The sequence below is a fragment of the Grammomys surdaster genome, unplaced genomic scaffold, assembly GCF_004785775.1.
Source record: "Grammomys surdaster isolate TR1022 unplaced genomic scaffold, NIH_TR_1.0 1149, whole genome shotgun sequence".
Lineage (NCBI taxonomy): Eukaryota > Metazoa > Chordata > Mammalia > Rodentia > Muridae > Grammomys > Grammomys surdaster.
Window position 1 is genome coordinate 581367 of NW_021605568.1, and position 6071 is coordinate 587437.

Sequence of the window (6071 nt, forward strand, 5' to 3'; positions counted from 1 at the left end):
TGCAGAACAGTATCTGGGTGGCCACTGATTTTTAGGACCACTGCTAGGTGCATGGGATACAGAGATGAACCCCAATCCTGTTCTCAAGTTGTACAAAGAGTATCATGGGATAGAGCCACCTAATAAAACCTTGCAGTAGAATGTGGTATATGTGTCACAAAGAGATGGATGATTTCTGTAGCTGGGTTTAAAAGCACTTGGCAATCTTACAGAGGACCCAAATTCGGTGTCTCAGACTCCTGAGTGCTAGGATGACAGGTACATGGTGGGTTTGTCTGTTTGTTTGTTTAATGTGGCAATACTAGAAAACCTCTGTGGTTCATTTGGGAAGAGTTAATGACTTGCAAAGACTATGCTTAAATATGTCAGGTCCTAAAAATCTAATTATGTATCCAGAAAAAACACATGAAGGGTTAGAAATTCTTTTGCCTGCTCTCGGGACTCCCTTCCTCCTACTGGGAGGCCTCACCCACCCTGATATGAGGGTTTGTACCTGGTCTTACTGTAGCTTGTTATGCCATGTTTGGTTGATATCCCTGGGAGGCCTGCTCTTTTCTTAAGGAACACTAAGGAGGAATGGATCTGGGGGAGAGTGGAGAGAAGCTGTGCTGGGAGGAATGGAGGGAGCAAAAAATGCAGACAGGATGTATTTATGAAAAAAATAAATTATTTAAAATTTTTTCACCAATATCCTTGCTGGGTATCAGCCTAAAACAAACAAATAATAAGAAAACACTATGTTGAAAGCTAGGATTCACCATCAGCTAAGTACAAAGCCCACTGTACCTGCCAGTCGTTACATTTATTGTTTGTTTTGAGACAGTGTCTCTCTGTGTAGCACTGGCTGGGCTTAAACACACTATGCTGAGTAGGCTGGCCTTGAACTCATAGAAATTTAGCTGCCTCTGCCCACCCAGTGCTAAGGTTAACGGTGTACACCACCATGCCAGGCAAGTTACCACATTATCCAACAAGATAAATAATGTGGCCCTTGCTGCTGGAGAAACTGGGATTTGAATGTTGGAGCTACTCCTGTGGTAACTGAGATCAAAGCCCTGGACCCCTAGTCTTGACAAGGACATGGTTTTGCTCTAAAAGTATTATAGAGCAGGTTTACAAGCTGCAGTTCACAGGGTAAAGCCAGTCCACAGCCTGGTTTTGTATGGCTGGCAAGCTGGGGGCGACTTTTACATTTGTCTGTGTTTAGTCTGTTATGTTTGTTATTTCAGGTTTTGTTTTGTTTAAGATTTATTTTATTTTTTGCCAGGTGGTGGTGGTGGTGCATCTTTAATCCTAGCGCACAGATGGCAGAGGCAGGCGGATTTCTCCCAGTGCAAATCCAGCTTGTTTTACATAGTGAGTTCCAGGAGACCGGAGCTATATATTCAGACCCTGTCTCAAACAACAACAAAGATTTATTTCTAATTATGTGTATGGTGGCAGGAATGTAAGTATATGCAGGTGCCTGCAGTCCAGAAGAGAATGCTGGGTCCCCTGGAGCTAGAGATGCAGAGGCTTACACGTCATCCAATAAGATAAGTGCTGGGCACCGAACTCAGATACGCTGCAAGGGCAGAAAGCACTCCTAACTTTTGAGCCATCTCTCCAATGTCTTGTGTCTATTCTTGGCACAAACTAGTCTCCAACTCCTGATCCTTCTTCCTCTGCTGCCTGGGTGCTAGAACAGCAGGCATGGACCATCAAACCCCACTCTTGTTTTGTCTGTTTGTTTTTGTTTTATTGTTGTGTGTTGTATATACATGTTGTATATGTGTGTGTGTGCATACTGTATATGTATGTTGTTGTGTATATGTTCATGTATGCACCTGTGCATATGAAGGCAAAAGGTCAAAAAGAAACATATTTTTCATTTCAGGGCCTCTCCTTTGAGCTGGAACTTAACAATTGTCCACATTGGCTGGCCAAGAAGCTCCAGGAGTGTGTCTCCCCTCTCTCCCTCCTGCTCCCCTACCCAGTGCTACTGTTACAGATTCAACACCATGTGCAGCTGTTGTAGAAATTTTTAATCCTGACCCGGGGTTTCTACCCTGCCTTGTTCATTTAGTTCCCAGATAAAAGACACACCAACCTTGATATTTACAATAAGCCTTAAACAGCACAAGAGCTGGGCAGATGTCTGCCCTCTATCATCCATCTATTATTATTTATTATATCTATTACAATCTACTTTCCTATTGATAACTCCAAGTCATTGGTTGTTATGTTTCCTCTGGGCTGCTCTTAGCTCCAGCTGGCCAGCCTTCAGGGCCACATTTTCATGACTCACCCAACCCATGGTGGCTTCTCTCTCCTCCTTCACCTTTGTGATGCGCGTGTAATCGTCTCGCCAGCAAGAACGCACGTGGACACACACCAGGATCCTTCCGCAGCAAAACATTTATTCCAAAACCAAAATGGAGGAAGACCCCAGGCCCGGAAAAAGCACTTTTTATATACCCTTAGAGCGGTGTGCTCACCTCTGATTGGCTGCTTACTTGTCGCCCGCCAAAACACCCTGGGATGGGCTATGACTTTGGCGCGCGTTTTTACCATAGCACATGCGCAGTTTACTTGTTTACTAGGAGGAATACCGGATGCCAGCGCCATCTTGGAATGGCGAATTTTGCCAGTGCAAGCCGCGGCTTCCTACACACCTTCTTCTTGTCTTGTGATTTTCCTCCTATCCCCAAGCCCAGGAATCCTAAACTCTACCTATGTCTCTTCTGCCCACCTATTGGCTGTTGGGATCTTTATTTACTGATCAGAAATAACTTGGGGATAGTGTCACAGGTCTCCATGAAGACTCCAGGTCTTGGAGCCTGCATTTACCATTACAATAGACAGCAAGACCCTAACCTCAACACCCAGATTTTGCATGTATACTGGGGATCCAAAATTAGGACCTCGTTCCTTTTGTTGTTATTCTTCAATAAGCTTTTATTGCTCAAAGACATGTGCAGGCATGCACATGTTCCCACAGATGGACAAAAAGATGTTCAGAGAGCACACAGGAGGTGGTACCATTGCACTGAGACTTTTTATCTTAGTCAAAGCAGCTTGATAGACAACACTTGATAGGTTGACCAGTGTATCAGTCTCATAATCTCTAAGTACCAATTTGGGGTCAAATCTGCTGAGAAAAACCTGCATCCAGTTAGTAGGATCAAGGTGCCTGATTTTCAGTCAAGAAACAAAGTGAAGACACCTGGGAAAACCCATAGGTATTCCGACCTTTGCACCATCAGGATCTAATTTCCACATGTATATGTCAGTACCTAGTCAATCCTGATGTAACAGTGGAGATGCCAGGCCTACCTGTCAACATTGAAAGAGTGCTCTGAAGGTCAGGAGTCCAAGATGGCAGCAAAGACTAGGACTGACCTTGGAGTGAGTAGGGAGCAGGAGCTGCCACATGGACTTCCATACGAGAAGAGTGGGGAAGCCACCCTAGACAGGTGGCTCCACACCACCCTTACGTCCAAAATCCATTCCAGAAGGCTTAACCCCAGGGCAGGGAAACAGTCCTTTTGTAATAAAGCACAGTTGTGGTTTAGTATCTTTGAGATAGAGAAGAACTCAGAAAATAATACCTGAAAGCATGGGTGTGGGCTCCTTTAATAAAAGTTACAGACATTAAGACATACTCAAACATATATGGGTATGTGCTCTTTAAGGGATGATTACCCAGAGTTCTTTAATGCAGTTCACAGTTGGCTGCAGAGTTGGTCAGTCATGGTTTAGACTGTAACCATAGGCAGTAACATTGCTTCAGGAAAGAACTCAAATGCCTACACCTCTGATGGCAGTGGCTCTGCACCCTGGCATAGTGGGAAACCAAGTGGCCGATACCTCCAATTGCTCACCTCTGGCCCTCTTTCTGTTGGGCATTATGTCTAAGCACTCATCTCCAGTCACACGGACATGCTCTGACAGGGGCTGTGAATCAGTTTGTCAGAGCACAAAACTTTAATAAACTTCTCCCTAGAAAATGCATCTTTTGAAAAAGTTGCAAACGCACTCCACTTGGGCCCCAGGACAGGCTTTGCTAGAGGGAAGTCCTAGAAGCTCAGCTGGAGCACTCCTGGCTTCCCCAGCAGGCTTAGCTTTTGGTGTCTACATAAAATTTTTGAGACACTGCTTCATGTAGTTCAGGCTGGCCTCATACTTGCCATACACAAGACCAGCTTTGAACTCCAAATTCCCCTCTCTCTACCACCTAGGTGCTAGGATTACAGGGCTGTACCACACTCCCTAGGTTTGGATGGATTTTAAACTCTGCTTTCACTATCATCAGGAGCTAGCATTGAGTTCTCCTTCTTTTGATACAACAGGAGATACACTTAACCAGGCTCCATCCCTGGTCTTTCAGAAGGCTTGATCTATTTCCCAGAGGCCCATTATGCAGGACACGGATCTGTTCCTACCTTCTTTGTATAAACACTCCCTTGCCTACCATGGATACCTGGTTTTCATATGTATGCCTCAAGGCATTCAGCCAGTACTTACACCCCATCTCTATCCAAACCAAACCTGGGCTGGGGTTCTGGCCACTGCCAACCCCACACTGTCCTGAGTATATCTGCATTTTCACTGTCCTCCTAACCTGCTTTGACCTGTCCGTGCCTTGCGTTAGTTGCACACAAGTGGCAGTGCCAGCTCTCCAGTGCTCTCTCCAGTGCTGGTTCACCCTTGCCCCTGTTACCATGGCCAATTCAACTGTGCTGCTCAGGTGAGGTGCAGGGCCTGCTCACTAGTGAGAGGCAGGGACAGTTGTACACAGCCCCTGGTCATCCACACGGTCCCCTGTAGCTTCTCCGACCAGGGACATCCACATGTGGTAGTATGAGCCACAGATATCAACACCGACTCCTGCCACTGTGTAGCCACAATTCAGACACCGCCCTCAAAGGCAGCTTGGGCTGGGACCTCATCATGGCCCCAGGTCGGGGGCTGGCCACTCACCGAAGGCTACTCCTCTCCATGCTCCAGTCTCCAGTTCCATCTCCTCATGCTCATGCTGCTCCGCTTCCGTTTCTCTCCCATCTGACCACCACACGCTCACACACTCTGGTCACTCCTTCTGCAAGCTGACCATGAGGCTAGCAGGCCCCTGGGAGACACCCTCCATCTGTGCTGTGCGGTGTGGCAGCAGGCAGATATCTGTGACTCACCTGTGCTATGTGCCAGAGAGCAGGTCTATGGGCGGCATAGCAGCCTGCAGATCTCTCTCTGTCTTCCTCCTCCTAACTATGCCGCCTAGATGTGATTTGATTGGATTGGATTGGATTGGATTGGATTGGATTGGATTGGATTGGATTGGATCTGATCTGATCTTTATGAGTCCTAGGCATGAGACAGGTTTGGACACTAAGCCAGGCATTGAGCTACAATAAACAAAGAACTGCCACCTGTTCTGTCCTTGACTAAGAGCTCAACCACCAACAAGGTGTCTCTTCACCCATTGCCAGAGGGTGTTTGTTTGTTTTTAAACTTTATTTTTCTCTCATGAAGATAATTTTTGATATTTATTTATTCATTTACTTATTTATTTTCTTTTAAAGACAAGTTCTCATTATATAGCCCTGATCACCCTGGAACTTGCTATGTAGGCCAGGCTGATCTTGAACTCACAGAGATCTGCTTGCCTCTGCCTCCCAGTTGCTAAGGTTAAAAGGCCTGTATGGGATTTTTTTTTTTTTTTTAGATTTATTTTTATTTGTACAAAAGTTTGACCAGCACATAAATGCACTACATGCATGCAATATCTTTAGCAGCCAAAAGAGGGTGCTCAAACACTAGGACCTGAAGTTATAAATCACCATGTAGAAGGCAAACATGGAACTCGGGCCTTTTGCAAGAGCACCAAATGCTTTTAACCTCTGAGCTACCTCTCCAGCCAGTTTCTGGTTTTTAAAAACTATCTCACTATACAGACCATTTGGGTCTCAAACTTAAAATCTTCCTGCTTCTGCCTCTTAAGGGCTGTGGTAACAGGCATGTTCCACCACCCTGTAGAGATATAGATAGGGAGAGGGAGAGGGAGAGGGAGAGGGAGAGGGAGAGGGAGAGGG